This window comes from Somniosus microcephalus, chromosome 32, assembly GCF_052327205.1.
Source record: "Somniosus microcephalus isolate GS21.2 chromosome 32, FLI_Smic_1.0, whole genome shotgun sequence".
Lineage (NCBI taxonomy): Eukaryota > Metazoa > Chordata > Chondrichthyes > Squaliformes > Somniosidae > Somniosus > Somniosus microcephalus.
The window spans coordinates 29021827-29046347 of NC_141018.1; positions in this window are offsets into that span (position 1 = coordinate 29021827).

A 24521-nucleotide genomic window follows, 5' to 3' on the forward strand; every position below is an offset into this window, starting at 1 on the left:
TCTTTCAGATGAGCCCCTGTCTGCCCTCTCGGGTGGATGTACAAGATCCCACGGCACTATTTCGAAGAAGAGCAGGGGAGTTATCCCTGGGTGGCCTGACCAGTATTTATCCCTCAATCAACGTAACAAAAAACAGATGATCCGGTCGTTATCACATTGCTGTCTGTGGGAGCTTGCTGTGTGCAAATTGGCTGCCGTGTTTCCCACATTACAACAGTGACTATACTTCATTGGCTGTAAAGCGCTTATGGGACGTCCGGTGGTCGTGAAAGGCGCTGTAGAAATGCAAGTCTTTCTTTTCCTTCCAATTTGTAGAGACTTCAGCCTGTTTGGGAGCAGCTGATGTTTTCATGCTGCTCTGGGCGGTTCCAATTGGTTGTCTTTTTTAAAAATTTCTAAAGGGGGGGTCGTGGTTCTGGTGGTGCACTGGCGGTGCTTGGGAGGTAGTTCTAATCCCAGGAACTGCCTAAGATTAATGGGAAAGTTGGTAAGTCTACCTGTGATTTTTCTTTCTCTTCTGCTGCTGCTGGTTAGGATTTAACCTCTGGTTGGGGCCCACCTATGATCTGGTCAAGGATCACACCTTTCCACAGGAGAGAATCATGGGGAAAGAACCCATATCTGATCAAAAAACAAAACAAATACTTTAACGTTAACTAATGGAAATTAATTTTAACACCTCAACATAGCCTAGGCGGTTACCATAGAGACAGTGGATGCATAGCGCCGTCTGTAATACAGTATGTGGGGCACTCAATCAAAGGTGCCAAAGAAAATATAAGTCTGCTCTGCTGTCATTTCGGAAACGAAAATCTTTTCTGAAAATTCCAGAGAGGTGATTTTTCATACAAAAGCTTTTATCTAAAGATCACACTTTTAAACCTGTCAAATAACATCTCCAGCGTCACTATCGCGACAGACATATAATTTCCATTGCCATCTGCTCCACAGGCCTTCGAAGCTGACTACTTTCTCAGCGTTAACATTAATGACAGGATGACAAGGCTGTTGATGTCACATTGACTGAATGTTGGGTGAGCCGAACTGCTTTATAAGCTCTGGATGACAATGTCCTCCTTTACCTTGCGATCAGATGGTCTGATCTTAAGAAGGAAAGAAAGACTTGCATTTCTATAGCGCCTTTCACGTCCACCGGACGCCTCAAAGCGCTTTACAGCCAATGAAGTACTTCTGGAGAGTAGTCACTGTTGTAATGTGGGAAACGCAGCAGCCAATTTGCGCACAGCAAGCTCCCACAAACAATGTGATAATGACCCCCCATGTTCCAATAACTTAGCCTAATCACCTGCTGAATCTCAAACCATAAATAGTTTCCACTTGGGCATCATGTCAGTTGACACTGGAAGAGTATCACAGCAAGGAGTCAATGGGGTCGATTTTCAGTGTGCTGTGAGGCGGGCTTTTAGGCGTGCGGGGGGACTAAAATCCTGAATTCGGGGGTCCCGACACCATCCCGCCCAAAACCCGCCTCCATGTAAGTTTCAAAGGAGGCCGGCACCCGCCCCGCACTGGGACCTGCCGACCCGAGGCGGGAAGGGATTAGTGCCAATTAACTGCCTGTTAACAGGTAGTTAACGGGCAGTTTTTAGCCTAATTCCTATTTTGAGGGGTGTCGTGTGGGATTCCCGATGGCTCCAAACCACGCCAGGTTAGAGGAGTCGGGCCGTCGGGTTGAAGGACTTGGAGGGGTCGAGGTGTCGGTGTTCAGGTGAGTGATGGGTGCATGAGTGCAAAGGTAAGTGTGTTTGGTGTGTCTAAAGTGTGTAAAGAAGTTTAAATTACCTGTACTTACCTTTACAGCCTTCCTTCCTCTAGGCTTCGGGAGTCTATCATTCAGCCGGCACAGAAAGCAGAATGGCTGTGAGCTGTCAAAAGTGACAGCCTGCAGCTTTCAGTGCCGCCGAGATTTCTAACTGAGTCTGTGTAGAACGACTCAGGTTAGAAGTAAGACTGTCAGTGTTTGACAGCTTCAAACAGCTGTGAAACACTGATATTTCATCTGTCTTGACAGATTAAATTTCAGTCTGTGACGTCACCTGTTGCCGGGTGGCCCTTAATTGGCCTGCTGAGCCCGCTGGGCGGGCTCAACAAAGTCAATCAAGTGAAAATCACGTGGATTGGTTGCATCTTGATGGAGGCGGGACTACAACCCGAAAGATTGGGTTCAAGGCCCACTCCAGAGGCTTGAGCACAAAAATCTAGGCTGACACTCCAGTGTGGTGCTGAGGGAGTGCTGCACTGTCAGAGGTGCTGTCTTTCAGATGAGATGGTAAACCAAGATTGTGAAGGGGTTGGATCGGGTGGATGCGGGGAGGATGTTCCCGATGATGGGTGAAACTAGAACTAGTGGGCATAGTCTTAGAATAAGGGGCTGCTCTTTCCAAACTGAGATGAGGAGGAACTACTTCACTCAGAGGGTGGTAGGTCCATGGAATATGCTGCCCCAAAAAGCTGTAGAAGCTACATCATTACATAAATTTAAAACAGAAATAGACAGTTTCCTAGAAGTAAAGGGAATTAAGGGTTACGGGGAGCGGGCAGGAATTTGGACATGAGTCTAGGTTCGGATCGGTCATGGCCCTGTGGGTAGCGGAGCGGGCCCAGGGGCCGTGTAGCCTGATCCTGCTCCTATTTCGTGTGTCTAATTCTGTTAGATTCAGGAGATGGTTCTGTGATAGTGGATTGGCGGTTAGGATCAGATCAGCCATGATCTTATTGAATGGCGGAGCAGGCTCGAGGGGCCGATTGGCCTACTCCTGCTCCTATTTCTTATGTTTTTATGTTGTAGTCCCGCCTCCTTCCCGACTTCTGAATGAAAATCCAGCCCAGTGTCTTCAGGAAAAGAAAGGGGAAAATTGGCAAACATTAAACATAGTTTTTGTCGCATTTAATGTGACATTGAAAGGGTCCGTGTCACCTCTAAGTATTTTGATGAACTGTGTGCAGTGGGGTATTATTTATTGCAGTTATGCATTCTATTAATAGCTCCTCCGACAGAATCAGTTAGCGAGTTCCTTCAGATAATGTGCAAGTTAATTATATCCATAAGTTCTGACTCACTAGGCAAATAGTTAAAGGTTTTCAGCGTAGAATTTGTTGTGATGGATGTTTTCAGCCTGGGTTCTATTAAGTGAATCCAATGAGCCCAATTATTTATGTAATGCTTGTATGTTTGTGGCTGTGACTAAGCATTTGCAAGTCCCTGTCCCGTCCTACAGTGAGGAATCCTAGTGTAGTCACCCTACTGTGCAGAGGCAGCCTAACAGAAAGGAGAGTTGCTGGAAGCCCTTTGATTGTATTTATTGATTGATCGGCTAAACAGCAAGACGTCAAAGGATAATAGACATTGCCTGATATTGCAGCAAGATGCAAGCCTTTTCAACAGTGCCTCCCTCTCAAGCTTTGGCCAACATTTATCCCTCAACCAACATCACTAAAACAGATGATCTGGTCATTATCACATTGCTGTTTGTGGGAGCTTGCTGTGCGCAAATTGGCTGCCGCGTTTCCTACATTACAACAGTGACTCCACTTCAAAAAGTACTTCATTGGCTGTAAAGGGACGTCCTGAGGTTATGATAGATGTTATATACAGGAAACTCTCTTTTTACCGGCACCTAGATATCCGGAAATCTCTCTTAACCGTCAAAATTCAGGAGTAGGTTCAGGTAAGTTTTACTATATATTAGTGGCCGTGTAACCGGGGTTCCTGCACCTGTGGCCATGCAACAGGGACTCCTGGATCTGTGGCCGTGTAACCGGGACTTCTGGATCTGTGGCCGTGTAACCGGGGTTCCTGGATCTGTGGCCGTGTAACCGGGACTCCTGTACAAGTGCCGTGTAACCGGGGCTCCTGCACCTGTGGCCGTGTAACTGGGACTCCTGCACCTGTGGCCGTGTAACCGGGGCTCCTGCACCTGTGGCCGTGTAACCGGGGCTCCTGCACCTGTGGCCGTGCAACAGGGACTCCTGGATCTGTGGCCGTGTAACCGGGGTTCCTGGATCTGTGGCCGTGTAACCGGGGTTCCTGTACCTGTGGCCGTGTAACCGGGACTCCTGGATCTGTGGCCGTGTAACCAGGGCTCCTGCACCTGTGGCTGTGTACGGGGCTCTCGTACCTTGGTAAGTATACCTCTCTGTAATCCAGACTTTTTGATCAACTGGCACGACGCCGGTCCCGTCGGTGCCGGATAAAAAAAGAGTTTCCTGTAAATGTAAGTATTTCTTTTTTTTTTGCCCTCATTTTATGCAATCCACCTCAGTCAGACAAATGGAGCGTTTAAGCTCAGAAAGGTCTTCAGAGACACTATCAATACCCGTCCTCCGATGACCTACTAGGAGGTGTGTTTGAGTGGTGTTGGTAGAGTTTCCCTCTGTCCATTTCCTAACATTTCCATTCTTCGTTTTTACATTTCTCTGCCAGCTGCACAGCAATTTTTGCATCATTGCAACACCGACACAGATATTCAGGATAGCTGGATACAGTTTTGCTGAATAGGTTGACTCTCTTGCCAAACTGCTGACTGCTGATGAAAGGTCACCGACCTGAAACGTTAACTCTGTTTCTCTCTCTCTCCACAGATGCTGTCTGACCTGCTGAGTGTTTCCAACATTTTCCGTTTTTATTGCTGATTACTCTGCTCCTTAACCTGCCACTTTCCTTTGTGTACCTTTTGGGATGTCATCATTCCAAATTCCTCAGAGTTCAATGGAAAGACTGGATTATCAAAGCACCCTTGAGCACCTCAGTTGCTGACATGCTAAATCCCAGAGGTTGACCCTGTGCTCTCCTCAACGTGATGTTTTGAGTTTGTTTCTGAGGGGCGAATCAGTTGTGAAGTTAACTAGCAAGCTTTTCTTTAAACCTCCAGCGTGATCCCATCACCAAACACACCTTCCCCTCACCTCTCCTTTCAGCATTCCGAAGGGACCGCTCCCTCCGCGACACCCTGGTCCACTCCTCTATCACCCCCAACACCCCCTCCCCTTCGCCCAGCATCTTCCCGTGCAAGCGCAGGAGATGCAACACCTGCCCCTTTTACCTCCTCCCTTCCCACTGTCCAGGGCCCCAAACACCCCTTCCAGGAGAAACAGCGATTTACTTGTAATTCGTGCAATTTAGTAATCTGTATTCGCTGCTCACACTGCGGTCTCCTCTACATTGGGGAGGCCAAACGCAGATTGGGTGACCACTTTGCGGAACACCACCGTTCAGTCCGTAAGGGTGACCCCGAGCTTCCGGTCGCCTGTCACTTTAATTCTCCGCTCCACTCCCACTCAGACCTCACCGTCCTCGGTCTCTTACACTGTTCCAATGAAGCTCAGCGTAAGCTCGAGGAACAGCACCTCATCTCTCGATTAGGCACCTTACAGCCTTCTGGACTCAACATCAAGTTCAACTATTTCAGACCATAACCTCTGCCTCTATTTTTTTATCACATGGCACAATTTCCACAATGTTGATGATTCTGCCAGTGCCATTTACACTTCATCTAGAGTCATCTTTTGTTTCTTAACTTGTCCCATTACCATCTCCTTTTGTTTTGCACCATCATCCCTTTTGTCTCTTAATCTCTCCTGCCTTCCATTCTATCACAGACCTTCCCTTTTGTTCTTTCCTCCCCTCCTCCGCCTTTTCCCGGCCCCTGCACTTGCTTAAAAACCTTTTACATCTCCAGCTTTTTCCAGTTCTGACGAAGGGTCATCCACCTGAAACGTTAACTCTGTTTCTCTCTCCACAGATGCTGCCTGACCCGCTGAGTGTTTCCAGCATTTTCTGTTTTTATTTCAGATTGCCAGCATCTGCAGTATTTTGCATTTCTTTAAAGTATAATTGTTTAAAAAAGAAGTTAAATGTGTCAAAGTAATTTTCTATCAGTGCTGCATCCAGATTTTTCCTTTGATGTTAAAGAAGTTACCAATTCAAATTTAATTTGAAAAAGTCCGCATCAGTGCGATGGCGTGCTGCCAAGATCTGAACTTCCACTTTCTGGAGTGAACCACTCCTTTATCCTCATGTGCATTATGTCTTTGTTTAATCAATTGTAGAAAATCCACGTTTTGCCATTTACTCATAAATAGGGTCACCACCATACTAACCATTCTCTTATAAGCAATAACCATGTGGTAACGTAACAGTATATTTGCTTCCGATCATTATTGTTGGCAAAAATGTCAGGGAAAGAAAAATAACTTATAGCACTTTTCAGGCCATCCCAAAGTTCTTCGTAGCCAGTGAAAAACTTTTGACATGTAGGGGGCGATCTTGCGAGCCCTGGGGAGGTGGGTTTGGAGGCAGGACTGCCGGGAAAATGGCAGAATCTGGGGGCGGGTACCCATCCCGCCCCCAACCTGCCTCCGTGCCATCTTCCCAGGAGGCGGGTAGCCGACCCGCGCCGGGTCCCGTCTCCTGGAGGCGGGAAGGAGATTACAGCCACTTAACTGCCTGTTAACAGGTAGTTAACAGGTAGTTAAGAGGATTATCCCCATTTTTCCACCCGCGGCGCGGGCTTCCCGATGTCGGGAAACCCCGCCAGGGTCAACGAGGTGAGCAGTGGGTCTGTGGAGGTCAGAGGGGTGCAAAAGTGTGCTGTGGAGGTGAGTGATGGGTGCAAGTGTGGAGAGGTAAGTATGTGAGGTGAGTGGAAAGTGATAGAAAATGTTTACTTACCTTTGTTTCTTCCTGCAGGCTTCAACCGTTAGGGATGTGGAGAGTCTCGCATCTCACCGGCAGAGATGACAGAATGGCTGCTGCATTCTCCGATGCAACAACCATCTAATTTCTGCTCACAAAAGAGGTTTGATGAGCCTTGAATACAAGAACTCATCAAACAACAGAGAATGTCAGTGTTTGACAGCTTCACAGAGTCAAAAATTTTTGACAGATTGATACGCTTATCAATTACTCCATAAAAGGTGATGAATTAGGAAAGTAATGAAAAGGTTTTTATTAACTAAAGAACAGAGCATGCCTCTCGTGGACGACTGGTTCCAAGAAGGAAGTGGGTTGTCGGGCAGCCACCTTTATACCAGGTCATGTAGGCGGAGCCAGCTGAGGCATGCATTGGTACACAGTGAGTAGCAAGAGGTAACAATGTGCAATAACGATAACAGTAGTGAACAACAATGAAAACAATAACAGTGGTTTACCACATTCACCCCTTGTTTAAAATTGAGTCCGGCGGGGTGAAGTGTACTAAAAGTTCGTGTAGGTAAGTCTATCAGGAGGCCTTGTATGCCGTCCTGATCGTCGTAGCAGCGGCGGCGGTGCTGCAGTATCCAACGTCGAGTCTGGTGTCTGAGTGGTCGACGAAGGGTCCTGGGGCTCCGGCATGCCATCTACAGGGGTTGGGTTGGGAGAAGTGGTGGAAAATAACGGTGGTGATTCAGGGGCGCCCGAGGGTGCGAGGTCTCGTATGGAGACCGTGTCCTCCCGCCCGTCTGGGTATGCCACTTAGGCATACTGGGGGTTGGTGTGTAGGAGGTTCACCCTCTCGACCAGGGGGTCCATTTTATGGGTCCTCACGTGCCTCCGCAGTAGGACGGGCCCAGGGGAAGTCAGCCATGTCGGTAGCGAGGTTCCCGATGTGGACTTCCTGGGGAAAATGAACATTTGCTCATGAGGGGTGGCATTAGTGGCAGTACAAAGCAGTGACCGGATGGAGTGGAGCGCCGCAGGGAGGGCCTCCTGCCAGCGAGAGGTCGGAAGGCCCTTAGATTTTAAGGCTAAGAGGACGGCCTTCCAAACCGTCACGTTCTCTCTTTCCACCTGGCCGTTCCCCCGGGGGTTGTAGCTGGTGGTCCTGCTCGTAGCAATACCTCTCGTGAGCAGGTACTGCCGAAGTTCGTCGCTCATGAAAGATGAGCCCCGGTCGCTATGTATATAGCTGGGGAACCCGAACAAGGCGAAGAGGTCATTCAGACATTTGATGACCGTGGTATTGGTCATGTCTGGGCAAGGGATGGCAAACGGGAAACGGGAGTACTCATCAACAATGTTGAGGAAGTACACGTTGCGGTCAGAGGAAGGGAGGGGCCCCTTAAAGTCGATGCTCAAGCGCTCGAAGGGGCGAGTGGCCTTGATCAGGCTTGCTCTGTCTGGCCTATAAAAATGCGGTTTGCATTCGGCACAGATTTGGCAGTTCCTGGTCATAGTTCTGACCTCCTCGATGGAGTAGGGCAGGTTGCGGGACTTAATGAAGTGGCAGAATCTGGTGACCCCGGGGTGGCAGAGGTCATTGTGGAGGGTCCACAGTCTATCAACTTGCGCGTTGGCGCATGTACCTCGTGATAGAGCATCTGGGGGCTCATTGAGTTTCCCGGGCCGGTACAAGATATCGTAATTGTAGGTGGAAAGTTCAATTCTCCACCTCAAGATCTTGTCATTCTTGATTTTGCCCCTCTGCTTATTATTGAACATAAAAGCAACTGAACGCTGGTCAGTGAGAAGGGTAAATCGTTTTCCGGCCAGGTAATGCCTCCAGTGTCGCACCGCTTCCACAATAGCCTGGGCCTCCTTTTCGACAGAGGAGTGTCGAATCTCGGGGCCCTGGAGGGTCCTTGAGAAAAAGGCCACGGGTCTCCCCGCCTGGTTAAGGGTTGCAGCTAGGGCGAAGTTGGATGCATCGCTCTCCACTTGGAAAGGGATGGACTCATCCACTGCGTGCATTGTGGCCTTCGCAATATCACCCTTGATAAGAGTGAAGGCAGCACCCGCCTCTGATGTCAGGGGGAAGGAGGTGGACTTGATGAGGGGTCTGGCTTTGTCCGCATAGTTGGGCACCCACTGAGCATAGTAAGAGAAAAACCCCGGGCATCTCTTCAGTGCTTTTAGGCAGTGGGGGAGGGGGAGCTCCATAAGGGGGCGCATTCTGTCGGGGTCGGGCCCGATGACTCCGTTCTCCACTACGCAGCCGAGGATGGCAAGGCGCGTGGTGTGAAACATACATTTCTCTTTATTGTATGTTAGATTCAGCCGCTGGGCCGTACGGAGGAATTTCGCTAGATTAACGTCATGGTCCTGCTGGTCGTGGCCGCAGATGGTGACGTTATCCAGATAGGGAAAGGTGGCCTGCAGCGCGTTCTGGTCAACCATCCGGTCCATCTCCCTTTGGAAGACCGAAACCCCGTTGGTGACGCCGAAGGGGACCCTAAGGAAGTGGTAGAGGCGGCCGTTTGCCTCGGAGGCAGTATACTGGCGGTCCTCATGGCGGATAGGGAGTTGGTGGTATGCTGACTTAAGGTCAATGGTGGAGAATACCCTGTATTGCGCAATCTGATTGACCATATCAGATATGCGGGGAAGGGGGTATGCGTCCAGCTGGGTGTACCGGTTTATGGTTTGGCTGTAGTCGATGACCAGGCGGCGTTTATCGGCGGTCTTAACGACTACAACCTGGGCTCGCCATGGGCTGGTGCTCCCTTCGATAATGCCCTCCTTCAGGAGTCGCTCCACCTCAGCGCTAATAAAAGCTCTGTCCCCGGCGCTGTACCGCCTGCTCTTGGTAGCGATGGGTTTACAGTCGCGGGTGAGGTTAGCGAACAAGGGAGCGGGGGGGACTTTGAGTGTGGAAAGGCTGCAAGTGGTGCGCGGCGGGCGATTTAAAAGCTGTTGGTTGCAGACTGTGAGTGGGGGAAGGGGTCCACCGTATGCCAATGTGACACTTTTGAGGTGGCACTGAAAATCCAACCCTAGCAGAACGGCAGCGCAAAGACGGGGCAGGACAAGAAGTTTAAAATTTTTATATTCAGTGCCCCTAACCGAAAGGGTCACCACACAGTAGCCACCGACGTCCGTTGAATGGGACTTGGACGCCATAGAAATCCGATGGCGCGTTGGCAGGACCGTGAGGGAGTGGCTACGCACCGTGTCGGGGTGAATAAAACTCTCCGTGCTCCCGCTGTCAAACAGGCAAGTAGTGGCGCGGCCGTTTACCGTAATGTCCATCATGGACCTGGACAGATGATGAGGGAGGGCTTGATCCAGCGTAACGGAGGCCAGTGTATGGCTGAGTGAGCTGATATGGTCGTCCAACAAGACGGTGGTCGAGTCCGGAGACAAATTGGCGGTTGAGTGCGGCGGGCAAAATGGCGGCGGCCATGATTCCGATCCCCACGCGGCCGGAGGTGCACAAAATGGTGGAGAAGATGGCTGCCCCCACGGTTCACACGTGGCGCTGCTGGCGTTCGCGGGTTTCCCTCTGCAGGCGTTGGCGTAATGGCCTTTCTTCCCGCAGCCAGAGCAGGTAGCGGTCTTCGCCGGGCAGCGCGCTCTGGGGTGTTTTAACTGGCCACAGAAATAGCATTTTTGGGCCTGGTTACGGGACATCGTTGCAGTTGGTACCGGGGGCGGCGGTCCCGGTTGCTTTCGGGACATCGCTGCAGTAGTTGGTACCGGGGGCGGCGGTCCCATGTCCCAAGGTCGCGATGACCATGGCGCGGCCCCGTTACGTGCGTATGCTTCGAGGTTTCGGTGGGCCGCATCTAGTGAGAGCGCGAGGGCTACGGCCGTCTTCAGGTCGAGCTCCTTGCTTTCGAGCAGTCTCTGCCGGGAGTAGTCGGACTGGAGGCCCTTAACGAAGGCATCACAGGTAAGTCCCTCCGCGTGCGCCGCAGCCGTTACCGCCTTACAGTCGCAGTCCCTGCAGAGCGTCTGTAAGGCCCGTAAAAATGCCTCTACCGATTCCCCCGGTTGCTGCCTGCGGGATCCCAGGAGGTGTCTGGCGTAAATCGTATTCACTGGGCGCATGTATTGCCCTTTTAGCAGGTCGAGAGCCGCCGTGTATGTAGTAGCGTCCCGGATGAGTGTATATACTTGAGGGCTCACCTGGACGGTCAGGACTTTTAATTTGTTCTCCTCCGATGTCACGGCGGAGGCTTCTAGGAAGGATTCAAAGCAGCTCAGCCAGTGTTCGAAATTGGTAGATGAACCCGCCGCTTGGGGGTCGAGGTCCAGGCATGCTGGTCTGAGGGCTCGCAGCAACGCCTGCTGTTGTTGCTGCTCAGTTCCGGACATTTTACTTTTAGTTAATAAAATTGATACGCTTATCAATTACTCCATAAAAGGCGATGAATTAGGAAAGTAATGAAAAGGTTTTTATTAACTAAAGAACAGAGCATGCCTCTCGTGGACGACTGGTTCCAAGAAGGAAGTGGGTTGCCGGGCAGCCACCTTTATACCAGGTCATGTAGGCGGAGCCAGCTGAGGCATGCATTGGTACACAGTGAGTAGCAAGAGGTAACAATGTGCAATAACGATAACAGTAGTGAACAACAATGAAAACAATAACAGTGGTTTACCACACAGATGAAACGTCATACGCTGACATTCTTGGTAACCGGCTTCCCCTTAATTGACCTGCTAAGCCCACTGGGCGGGCTTAACAAGGTCAATCAAGGGAAAATAGCGTGGGTTGGCCACAAGTCGATGGAGGCAGGACTAAAACCCGACAAGTGGGAGTCCCGCCTCCAAAAGCTCCCCATTGACAAAATCCAGCCCGTAGTCACTGTTCTAATGTAGGAAAGTGCAACAGCCAATTTGCACACAGCAAGGTCCCTCAAACAGCAATGTACTAAATGGCCAGATAATTTGTTCTTTGGTGAGGGATAAATGTTGGCCAGGACATCAGCAGAACCCACCCGCTCTTCTCCAAAAAGTGCCGTGGGATGCTTTACATCCGCCTGAGAAGGCAGGCGGGGCCTCGGTTTGATGGCACGTCTGAAAGACCTCTACACCTCTGGCAGTGCAGCGCCCTCTCGGTACTGCACTGAAGTGCCAGCCTAGATTTTCGTGCTCAGATCTCTGGAGTGGGACTTGAACTCCAGGGTCTTCTGACTCAGAGGCGAGAACTGGAGAGAGAGCGAGACCTGCTCTATGCTCGCGCTGACTTTTTCTTAACGTAGACAGATGGAGAAAAATGCACCCCATTGTTGCAGAGGGGATTGTTCTATCCATCATGTTTGCAACTGAAAAAAAATCTTTATTGAGTATTTATAGAGCCCAAGAAAATCCACCGAAACGGCCTGAAGGCGAAACCAGTTTGGATGTGACTTTGGATTTGCGCTATAATTTCCCCATTAATCTTAATAAAGAGAATCTCTGAATCAGTGTTTGAGTTCACTTGGCAAAGTCTTGGCTAAGTTGTGAGGAGGATGCAGGAGGCTTCAAGGGGATAGAGACAGACTAAGTGAGTGGGCAAGAACAAGACAAATGGAATATAATGTGGAGAAATGTGAAGTTATCCACTTTGGTAGGAAAAATAGAAAAGCAGAGTATTTTTTAAATGGTGAGAGATTGGGAAATGTTGGTGTTCAGAGGGACCTGGGTGTCCTTGTACACAAATCACTCAAAGTTAACATGCAGGCACAGCAAACAATTAGGAAAACAAATGGTATGTTGGCCTTTATTACAAGAGGATTTAAGTATAAGAGTAAAGACGTCTTACTGCAATTATATAGGGCCCTGGTGAGACCACACCTGGAGTATTGTGTCCAGTTTTGGTCTCCTTACCTAAGGAAGGATATACTTGCCATAGAGGGAGTGCAGCAAAGGTTCACCAGACTGGTTCCTGGGATGGGGGGATTGTCCTTTGAGGAGAGATTGAGTAGACTAGGCCTATATTCTCTAGAGATTAGAAGAATGAGAGGTGATCTCATTGAAACATACAAAATTCTTACAGGGCTTGACAGGGTAGATGCAGGGAGGATGTTTCCCCTGGCTGGGGAGTCTAGAACCAGGGATCACAGTCTCAGAATAAGGGGTCAGCCATTTAGGACTGAGATGAGGAGAAATTTCTTCACTCAGAAGGTGGTGAATCTTTGGAATTCTCTACCCCAGAGGGCTGTGGAGGCTCAGTCGTTGAGTATATTCAAGACAGAGATTGCCAGATTTTTGAATATTAAGGGAACCAAGGGATATGGGGATAGTGCAGGAAAGTGGAGTTGAGGTAGAAGATCAGCCATGATCTATTGAATGGCGGAGCAGGCTCGAGGGGCCAAATGGCCTACTCCTGCTCCTATTTCTCCTAAGTCTAATGCCAGGCTGAGGTTATATTCAGATGCTTTTTATTTCTCACGGACAAGTCCCACTCAGAAGCCTTGCTCTTGGTAAACAATCCATTGATTTTTGTAACGTTAGAACCATGAAGAAATCGGTACGTGAAATTCGCAGCATTTTGCAGTTTGTAGAGCGGATAGAACGTGATGTTTCTGGAGAGTTTATGCTGTGATGATCTTGTGTTGAATTTCAATAATAGGTTCTCTTGTGTAAATATCCTAACCGCAATTTCAGAATGAAGATTGACTCTCCGCAGTGTTTGATCTGCATTATGCAAGCTGCATGTCAGAATAGGTTTCAACTGTTCATTCACTGACTAGATATATGAAGGAATACCAATTTCTGCTCATTGTCAAGTCCGTCAGATGTCATTGCAAGGAATCCTCCCGCACAAACACATTCTGCTTTCTCATTGTGCCTTATTAACTACAGTTACTTTTTAAATGAATATAGAGAATCAATTAATATTTTTTCCGACCAAATAAATGAAGGGATTGGAACTGTGCTGTGCAATATTGGTGGTGAAATCGTCAATGCTTTTGCAAGAAAGACCAAACTTATTATCATATAATATTACCGGTCATGTTGTGTTGTCTGTAAGATGTTTTACTTTTGTTGAGTTCCTAAGTGTGATAATTGTGTTTGGATTTTTAGTGTAATGCCCCCCCCCCACACACCCACCTCAGACTAGTTCCATTAGGAAGACAATTCTACCTAATAGCTTAGTCTCTTCATGATAAATAGTCGTCTACTCAGTTAGTTCTTCATTCACGCGATCATTTCTCGCTAATCGCCTTTTATGCTGAAAAGGCAACCATCGACAAACCTCAACTGATACATGACATGAATCAGTCATTCATGAAAGAAAGACTTATGAAATAATACTGAGCGACCTACGGGTGGCGCTGTCCAGGGAGAGTATAAACACTCGGGCACGGGCCCAGCTTGCGCAGGACATTCTTAACAGGAACTAGTGAAGGACACAACTAGACCTCCATGCTGTAAAACAGTTGATTAAAGCTTTGTTTAGCGCTTAGACCAAGTGCCTAGTAGTTTTCTTATGTCAATACACGTCTCTCTTTAATCCAGGTTCAACTGGAGGAGCATCCTACCTAAAGGCTCTTCCTCCTCCATGGCCATTTTACACCATCGATAACCAACCTCCCCAATCTCCCATGACTATCTGCTCTAATATTTCTACTATTCTCTTTGTTGGAATAGCATCCTGCCTAATGACTGGACTACCTTCTCATGGCCATCTGATTTTATTTTTCTTTCAACTGAAAGAATGTCCTGCCAAACCTCTCCTATAGCCCTACACCTCTCCTATTCTGTTATATCTGGATGTTCATCCTTAGCCCACCTGAGTACCCAGCCTTAACTTCTTTTGTTTGAATGAGCATCCTATATAATGCACCCCCCATCGCTGTATAACTCTTCCATCCAATTTAAATTGGATGGACTCATTCTTCCATTAAATTTTTAGATGCTCTATTACCTGTCGAAGTCATCAAGCTAATCCACGACTTCATAGTCATATAAGAACATAAGAACATAAGAAGTAGGAGCAGGAGTAGGCCATACGGCCCCTCGGGCCTGCTCCGCCATTCAATAGGATCATGGCTGATCCGAACCTAGACTCACGTCCACTTCCCTGCCCTCTCCCCGTAACCCCTAATTCCCTTATCAGCTAGGAAACTGTCTATCTCCGTTTTAAATTTATTTAATGTCGCAGCTTCCACAGCTCTCTGAGGTAGCAAATTCCATAGATTTACTACCCTCTGAGTGAAGAAGTTTCTCCTCATCTCAGTTTTGAAAGGGCAGCCCCTTATTCTAAGATTATGCCCCCTAGTTCTAGTCTCACCCATCAGTGGAAACATCCTCCCTGCATCCACCCGATCAAGCCCCCTCACAATCTTATATGTTTCGATAAGATCGCCTCTCATTCTTCTGAATTCCAATGAGATATCTCTCATTCAGTATGATGCCGGTATGGGAGGGCTACCTATAGATCTGATTATCCCATCATAGTTTTCCTCTTTTGGGTATAAGTACATCCTATCTGATAGCTTAATACTTTTCTGTTTCCTCCATTGCTACCTGCCTTTTGCATCTTTGTTCAGCTAGACGAGTATTCCACCTGAAGCCCAACCAGTCTCTCCTGCCGTGGCTCCTAAGAACATAAGAAACTGGAGCAGGAGTCGGCCAATCAGCCCCTCGAGCCTGCTCTGCCATTCAATAAGATCATGGCTGATCCAATCTTGGCCTCAACACCACTTTCCCGCTCTCTCCCCAGACCCCTCGACTCCCCTGTAGTTCAAATGTCTGTCAATCTCCGCCTTGAATATATTCACTGACTCCGCCTCCACAGCTCTCTGGGGAAGAGAATTCCAAAGATTCACGACCCTCTGAGAGAAGAAATTCCTCCTCATCTCCGTCTTAAATGGGCGACCCCTTATTCTGAAACTATGCCCCCGAGTTCTAGATTCCCCCACGAGGGGAAACAGCCTCTCAGCATCCACCCTGTCAATCCCCCTCAGAATCCTATATGTTTCATTAAGATCACCTCTCATTCTTCTAAACTCCAATGAGTATAGGCCCAACCTGCTCAACCTTTCGTCATACGTCAACCCCTTCATCCCAGGAATCAACTTAGTGAACCTTCTCTGCACTGCCTCCAATGCAAGTATATCCCTCCTTAAATGTGGAGACCAAAACTGTACGCAGTTTCTCTCATCTTTCAGCAAACTTTGGTCCACTGAAAAGCAAAAATGGATACCTCATCCTGCCAACAGATCCAAATGGAGTCCCATCTACCATGAAAATGTGACATCCAGCTCACCTCCATAGACATGGACACTAATATGTGCGCAACACTCAATAAAAGCCCATTTCCACTCATATATAGAAATAATATTTGTTTTAATGCCATTTATTTTATGTGCACCAAAGGCAATCAATAAGTTAGTCACAACACAACATATGGCATGAAATAGGAGTTGCAGTATGGTTTTGCTTGTTTATTCCTACAATGTGATGACAGTTTCTGCTATTTCCTTCGACTATTTTGTGTAGGCCAAAACAGATACTCCATTCGCAAACATCACCGCCCAGTTCCCATGAAAAACAATATTTGGTTGGGTCAATAGAGCAATGATATAATTTGGAAGGATATTACTTACACCCAGGCCAAGAAAAATTGCGATGTGGGCATAACACCCTCGGGGCCTTTGAACGGTCAATTTTGCATACTGTTATACCATTTAATCTTATCGATTTAAGCTTTAGTCTGAGTCATGGAAAGGCTAAATTACAAGTGCATGCTATCCATAAAGATGTTTGACCAATTGGCAATAGTCCAATAAATTCTGGGGCTGAGATGCAATATTAAACCACCACCTGACAACACGGATTGATAACATATTTTATCAGCATCTGTAACGGCCCCTTCGATTTATTTATTGACTTTGTTAGTTGTACCTACAGGACATAATGAAGCAATGACAGCAATTTAAGTAGCCAATATTAACTCTTTGTTTGAACTTTGTCTGGGAGAGGGAAGCACTGTAAATCTTTGCAGTGTGTGTGGACATTTTGCCCAGATACAAAATTCTCAGGGCGCAACAACAGCAGTTCTTGCATTCCTGGTATAAACATGGTTTCACATAAGTGCTTTGTCCAGATATAATTTTATGGATGGTTGAGAGAGGCTACAGCTGCTTCATGTTGGAGACGGGGGATTTTGGCATGGAGTCGGCTTCTCGAATCAAGTCAACTGATTTGCAAGGTTTTGAGTGTGCTGTTGACTCAGAATGATTGGAACATTGATTAGAGTGTGGGAAATCTAGTGCTCTTCTTCTTAGGCAGTCCCTCGGAGCCGAGGATGACTCGCTCCCACATTAAAAATGAGTTCTCAGGTGACTGATGAGTCCAATGCGGGACCTACAGTCTCTGTCACAGGTGGGGGCAGAAGGTGGTTGAAGGGGCGGGTGGGTGGGGTGCTTGGGTTGACGGGCGCTCCTTCCGCTGTTTGCGTTTGGCTTCTGCTTGCTCCCGGCGAAGAGACTCGAGGGGCTGGAGTTTCATTCAGGGGACGTGATAGAGGCGGGACTACAACTTTCGGGGTTGTAGTCCCGCCTCCATCGAGATGTGGCTAATGCACGCGATTTTAACTTGATTGACCTCGTTGAGCCCGCCCAGCGGGCTCAGCAGGCCAATTAAGGGCCACCCGGCAACAGGTGACATCACAGACTGAAATTTCATCTGTCAAGAGGTTTTGACAGATGAAATATCAGTGTTTGAAAGCTCTTTGAAGCTGTCAAACACTGACAGTCTTACTTCTAACATGAGTCCTTCTTCACAGGCTCAGTTAGAAATCTCTCTTGCACAGAAAGCTGAAGGCTGTCACTTTTGACAGTTCGCAGCCATTCTGCTTTCTGTGCCGGTGAGATGAGGGACTCCCGAGACCTAAAGGAAGGAAGGCTGTAAAGGTAAGAAAAGGTAATTTAAACTTCTTTAAACACTTTAGACACACCAAACACACTTACCTTTGCACTCATGCACACATCACTCACCTGAACACCGACATCTCGAACCCTCCAAGTCCTTCAACCCGACGGCCCGCCTCCTCTAACTTGGCGTGGTTTGGAGCTGTCGGGAATCCCACACTTCAACCTTAAAAATAGGGATTAGGCTAAAAACTGCCTTTTAACTATCTGTTAACAGGTAGTTAACTGGCACTAATCCCTTCCCGCCTCGGGGAGGCGGGTCCCTGTGCGGGGCGGGTACCTGCCTCCTTTGAAACTGGCATGGAGGCGGGTTTGGGTGCGGGATGGGGTCGGGACCCCCGATTTCGGGATTTTAACCCCCCTCCACGCCTCCAATCCCGACTCCACGGCCCAATGAAAATCCTGCCCACGGTGTTCTGTCTAATTTCTGTCTGGTGAGTGGAGGTTCACTAAAGAATCTTGAGGCAACAGTTGTACCTAATCTTTTGCTTTGAAGTCTGACCTGAGACAAAGGGATATAAATTATATCTTTCACAATTAGGCATATATCCTTCATTCATTCGTTCCTTCATTGTTGCTGGGTCAAGTTCCTGGAACTCACAACCTAACCGCATATTTGGAACACCTTCACCACAGGGACTGCAGCAGTTCAAGTAGAATGTCCACCACCACCACTTTCTTCAGGGCAACTAGGGATGAGCAATAAAATGCCGGCCTTGCCAGCAACGCCGATATCCCGAGAATTAATTTTTAAATAACTGGGTTACTGTCAGTGTTAAGATAACGGCGATCGTAAAACCTAAGCAATTGTTTCCAATGTACATATTGATAAGTGGGTTTATTGTTTATCTGGGGCACACTCTCTCAGATTGCTTCATGTACAAAAATGCTTTTCAATTCATAGAAAACGTGTGGAATGGCGCACTGTTCAGGGCATGAGAAAACATCTTTAGAGAGTGCCCACATCATAACATAGGCACCTCAGGTCTACACAAATGCTGCTTTCAAGCCAGCCACTAAGAGGTCCATGAGAGCACTCTGGCGATAACTACCAATTTGATTTTCCTCAGCCCCCGTACCTTCCTATAGAAGCACAGTCTGACATTGTCAGCTCAACCTCCTTGGTGTGTACTCCAGATTTATGATCCGTGCACAGAGTAGGTGAGAGATTTCTTCTTCTTAGGCAGTCCCTTGGAACCGAGAATGACTTGCTTCCACATTGAAAATGAGTTCTCAGGTGACTGATGAGTCCAATGCGGGACCTGCAGTCTCTGTCACAGGTGGGGCAGACGGTGGTTGAAGGGGCAGGTGGGTGGGGTGCTTGGGTTGACGTGCGCTCCTTGCGCTGCCTGCGCTTGGCTTCCGCTTGCTCCCGGCGAAGAGACTCGAGGTGTTCGGCGCCTTCCCGGATGCTTCTCCTCCACTTTGTGCGGTCTTGGACCAGGGATTCACTGAACTCTCAAAGGAGTGATACTATTACCCATCCAATTCAATGATGGTATCACCAGGGATGACCCTGAAGTGTCTGTTCTGTCACTTCTCAAAGTATTGAAGCTCTTTGTTTTGTAGCTTATATTGTATTGTTGGTCGGCTCACTTGGGATCTAATAGGCCTTGTTCACCATCTTGAGCAACTGACCAACCAATGGATAATGGTGGTGGAAGCCCTCAAATTATTATGATCGTACCTTCTAGATCTTTGTATTAATTGGAAGATACAGAGCGCATCTGTCCCAGTTATCAATTCTTGGTAGAGACCTTTGGTCAAAATCATGAAGGGCACTTGGGTCCTTCACTATTAGCATAGTTCAAATGGAGGTTAAGCATATAAGACGTGTCCAGAGATTGAGAGCTGCAGAAACTCACTTCCAACTTGTCAAATCACCTGTTGGATGGGGTATGACATGTGTCTATACCTTGGCTAGAAGAAGGGTGGCAACGCACTTACACATTGTGTGGTGAAGAAGGACTTGCATTTATATAGCGCCTTTCATGACCACCGGATGTCCCAAAGCACTTTACAGCCAATGAAGTACTTTTTGAAGTGCAGTCACTGTTGTAATGTGGGAAACGCAGCAGCCAATTTGCGCACAGCAAGCTCCCACAAACAGCAATGTGATAATGACCAGATCATCTGTTTTTTGTTATGTTGATTGAGCGATAAATATTGGGCAGAACACCAGGAGAACTCCCCTGCTCTTCGAAATAGTGCCATGGGATCTTTTACGTCCACCTGAGAGAGCAGACAAGGCCTCAGTTTAACATCTCATCTGAAAGATGGCACCTCTGACAGTGCAGTACTCCCTCAGCACTGCACCAGAGTGTCAACCTACCTTCATGTGCTCAAGTCCCTGGAGTGGGACTTGAACCCACAACCTTCCTGACTCGTGAGGTGAGTGTGCTACCCACTGAGCCACAGCTGAGCCTGTGAGTTGCGCTGCTCACTGTGCTTAATAATCTAGGAGTGACTATCCTCCTTGGGGGATGTGAGCATGGTGCCCTAGGAGTGGGAGGTAAGCAGGATCACTTTGGGATCAAGGTGGCTCCTAGATGGCGTGCTTAGTCAACCCTCTGTGGCGGACTTGGTGATCCGATACCTTAGCAAGGCGGTCTGCGGTGCTCCAGGGCACTGTTGATGACTAACCAGGCAGCCTGGCTCACTGATGAAATCTGTAAGGGGGAGCGATGTTGTTGACCTGTCACTAGGGCTGGGAGACATCCCATCTAGCTCCAGGTAAGCCACTGGCATTGGATATAGAGGTCAAGTTTCAGGAAGTTTAACAGTGCCATAGTCTGGTGGGCTGCACCTTTTTAGGTGCTTATCCTCTAGATATACCTCTGTACACACTGGAGTGTCCCTGAGCCTTGGCTCTGCTAACCTGCACCCACGCTCTCTGGACTTGGCCGAGTGAGGTGTATCCCTGCGGGGAGGGCGTTCAGACTGCATATCAAGCAAGCACAAACTGTACCTGTGTGGATTTCTCAGTGGGTTGGTTTGGAGACCTTAAACATGATGATGTCAGATATCTGATGACCAAAAGGAATATGTGACCTCAATGGAGTACAGGATTGAACCTGAGTCCCATCAACCACCTTGACGTCCCACTAAGCGTTGAAATTATTTTGCGGATTTGCTGCATGTGAACCAGAGTTTGTTGAGTGAGTTGAGGACTGTGCATGTGGGAGGTAGGCAATGAATGCGTGAGCTCATTGTGCTTATATTGGGCCGGATATTCCGATCCCTATGGGTGAGTACGCGCTGTGTGCCCACCCATAGGGACATCGGAAATGCCGCTTTCAGGCACGCACTGTGCATGCGCTGGAAACCGACATTTGCGATCTGTCAAGAAAGCTCTTGACAGATCCTCCGGCTGCCCTGGAGCAGGGCCTCTGCGGGGGGAGAGTTCCGCTTTCTGGAGACCCTCTGCCCGCAGAAAACCATTACAATTCTTGCGCCTGGTAAAAGCAGGTGTAAGGCCTGCTTTTACCAGGATAAGAGTTGAAAAAAGTTTTTAAAAAAATTTCCACTGATTTATCATTTTAAAATACTTTAAAAAAGGTACGTTTATTTTTAGCCCCGTAAAAAACTTTAATTATTTTTTTCAAAAATTTAAAGTTTTGTTTAAAATAGTTAATTTATTTGTACTTTCAAGTCATTTTAAAAATGTGACTTTTTAAAAATGTATTTAACGTTTTACTATGTTTTGGGGGTGATCTCCATTCGTATATTTGACAGGTCTTCCTGTCAAGTGTATGAAGGGAGATTCCCTCCTGTGATTGGCTCCCCACGGCCCACGTGATCTCTGAGATGCTGCGAACTACCTGCGCCTCTGGGATACCTGGGCCCCTGCGCACCGGCAGTTTGGAGAGGCCCAGCATCGGAACTGTGCGCCTCCCGGGAGCCCTCATGTAAGGGCGCAGATTTTTCCAGATCGCAGTCCTCCGCCCGCAGGAGGCCTGCGAACGGAATATCTGGGCCATTGTTTCCCAGCAGGGACTGAGTGAAGTGAAGAAAAGCATCCATTGCAGTTGTGAAGTCAGAAAGAAAGACTTGCATTTCTGTAGCACCTATCACGACCTTTGGACCACCAAAGCGCTTTAAAGCTTTACAGACTGAAGTACAGACATTATTGTAATGTAGGAAACGTGGTAGTCAATTTGCGCACAGCAAGATCCCACAAAAAGCAACGTCTAGATGATCTGTTTTAGTGATGGTGGTTGAGGGATAAATATTGGCCAGAGCATCAGGGAGCACTCCACTGCTCTTCTTCAAATAGTGTCTGTGGGATCTTTTACATCCACCTGAGAGAGCCGATGGGAATCACTTTAACGTCTCATTCGAAAGGCAGCACCTCCGACAGTGCAGCATTCCCTCAGTACTGCACTGCACTGGAGTGGCTTAGCCTAGAGTTTGCGCACAAGTCTCTGGAGCGGGGCTTGAACCCGAGACCTTCTGACTCAGCAGACGAGAGTGCGACCCCCTGAGCCACGGCTGACACCTACATAAGAACATAAGAAATAGGAGCAGGAGTCGGCCATTCGGCCCTTCGAGCCTGCTCCGCCATTCAATGCGATCATGGCTGATCTTCTGCCTCAACTCCATTCACCGGCCCTATCGCCATATCCCTTGATGCCCTTACTAGTCAGAAATCTATCGACTTCTGTTTTGAATATACCCAATGACTGAACCTCCACAGTCCTTTGGGGTAGAGAATTCCAAAGATTCACCACCTTCTGTGTGAAGAAATTTCTTCTCATCTCAGTCCTGAATGGCCTATCCTTTATCCTGAGGCTGTGGCCCCTGGTTCTAGACTCCCCAGCCAAGGGAAACATTCTCCCAGCATCCACCCTATCAAGCCCTGTAATCATTTTGTATGCTTCAATGAGACCCCCTCTCATTCTTCTGAATTCAAGCGAATACAGGCCTAGTTTACTCAATCTCTTCTCATACAACAGTCCCGCCATCCCAGGAATCAATCTCGTGAACCTTCGTTGCACTCCCTCTATGGCAAGTATATCCTTCCTTAGGTAAGGAGACCAAATGTAGTAGAACAATACAGCCGGAAAATTGTTGCTTGGAGCAGAGATGCCCCTTTGGTCATTGTGAGCTATATGCTGAGTAAGGCACTGCATTATCCCTTTGGCTTATGTCTTGCCATTAACACTGCACCAGCTGGAAGCCAGGGGCAGAATTGTTTGTCGAGCGTCAGAGCCAAGCCGTTGCTACTTTTTTTTTTGATCTGTAATCTCTTGACAGATCACCTCAATTATGGCAGAACACCTTTGTACGTCAATTTGCTGCACACAACAGAATTTAGTGCGACCTTGCTCAGCACCTCGGGGACTTGAGTACTGTCAGTGAAGCGATAAAAACCCGGCAGCACTCAGCATTCTCCAAATGGCACCGCTGGTAGGTTTTTAAAGATTTAAGACTCGGTGCTTCTTTCAGAGGTATTGCAGTGCTTCCGAAAGGGCCGTCCTGTAAGTGATGGTAACTCAAATACCGCAGTGCGCGCACCTCGTAGCTTTTTCAACCCTCTTGCGTTTCATCGTCAGCCAGTTGACCGACGCTCATGAAGAGGTTGAATTTTTTTTCCCCCAAAGGTTCCCGTGCGACGTTTTAAAAGGGAAGACGTCATTTGTGCCACGTCGTGCAAGCTATTTTACGAGGGAGAACCAAAAATTCCCGCTGTCGCTAACTTCGGTGGAAAAGACATAGACAAGAATATAAATGTGCTGGAAATGTGGCTAGAAGGCACGAGTGGATGATTCATTCATTTTATATCACTTCTCTGACCTTTCCTACCCTCTAAAAATGGATTAAAAAAAAACATTAGTGGAAAGCGAGAATAAAGCAGATTTATGCTTGTTAAAACATTTTAAACATGAGCTTAAAAACCACGTTCACTCGAATAATAGCCCCGGAACAGACTGTAACAGCTATCTGAGAGAGAGAGAAAACCATTACATAACAACTTGCATTTATATAGCGCCTTTAACATAGTAAAAATGTCCTGAGGCACTTCACAGGAGCGTTATCAGATACGAGCATGCTGTGGGTTTTATTTGAATATATATTTCATTGGCAGCTCTACCTGAGTTTGAGAGGCACACCTTTATGTTAAGTCTGTGAATTATTTAGTTAATTAAAACAGACTAATGAGTAACAATAAAAACAGGTCTTTACTGGTTGGAGGTAGGGACTACACTGAATACAAGATTACTGCACAGTGCTTATATACCGGTGTGTTCACCCCCGGTATTACGTCTACAGCAGCCTGAGAAAGTAGTACATCTCTTAAGGTGGAACAGGCTTAAGCTCTCTTAAGGTGGAACAGGTTACATACACAACACTCCTCCCTTCTTAGCTTTATAGTCATCCCCCCATTTAACATAACGTAATAACATATATACATATATAACTTCATGTTTAACGTAACATATCACAGATTCAGTCTCTGCGGAAAACAGTTCACAGATTCAATCTCTGTGGTGTAGTCGGTTCACGTTACTCATTCAATAGTCCTTTCATGGATTTAACAGCTTGAACTTCCGAACTGATTTGGCTCCGTTTGGAGGGACCACGTGTGTGATCTGGTAGAGGTGATAATGGTTCAGATGGGTCATCTTCTGTTTTTCCTTTTCCTTTTCTGCTTCTTGGAGACTCTCTGGGCTCCATTGTCAGCTGCCACAGCTGCCAGCTGCATGCGCAGTTCCTCCTTCTCTTCCTCCTGTTTCCGTCGTAGAGCCAGCTTCTCCCGATGTTCCGTAGACTTTTGGTGCTCCTCCATGATTTCTGCACTTTGGGAGTCGAAGTTACAAGCTGGGCAGGACAGGACATCGTAATATTCGGTGTCGTCCTGAGCTAGACCAGTGAGAGGGTCGTCTATTTCCTCCATACCCAGCTGGACGTTAGCCAGCTCTTGTTCCAAATCCAGA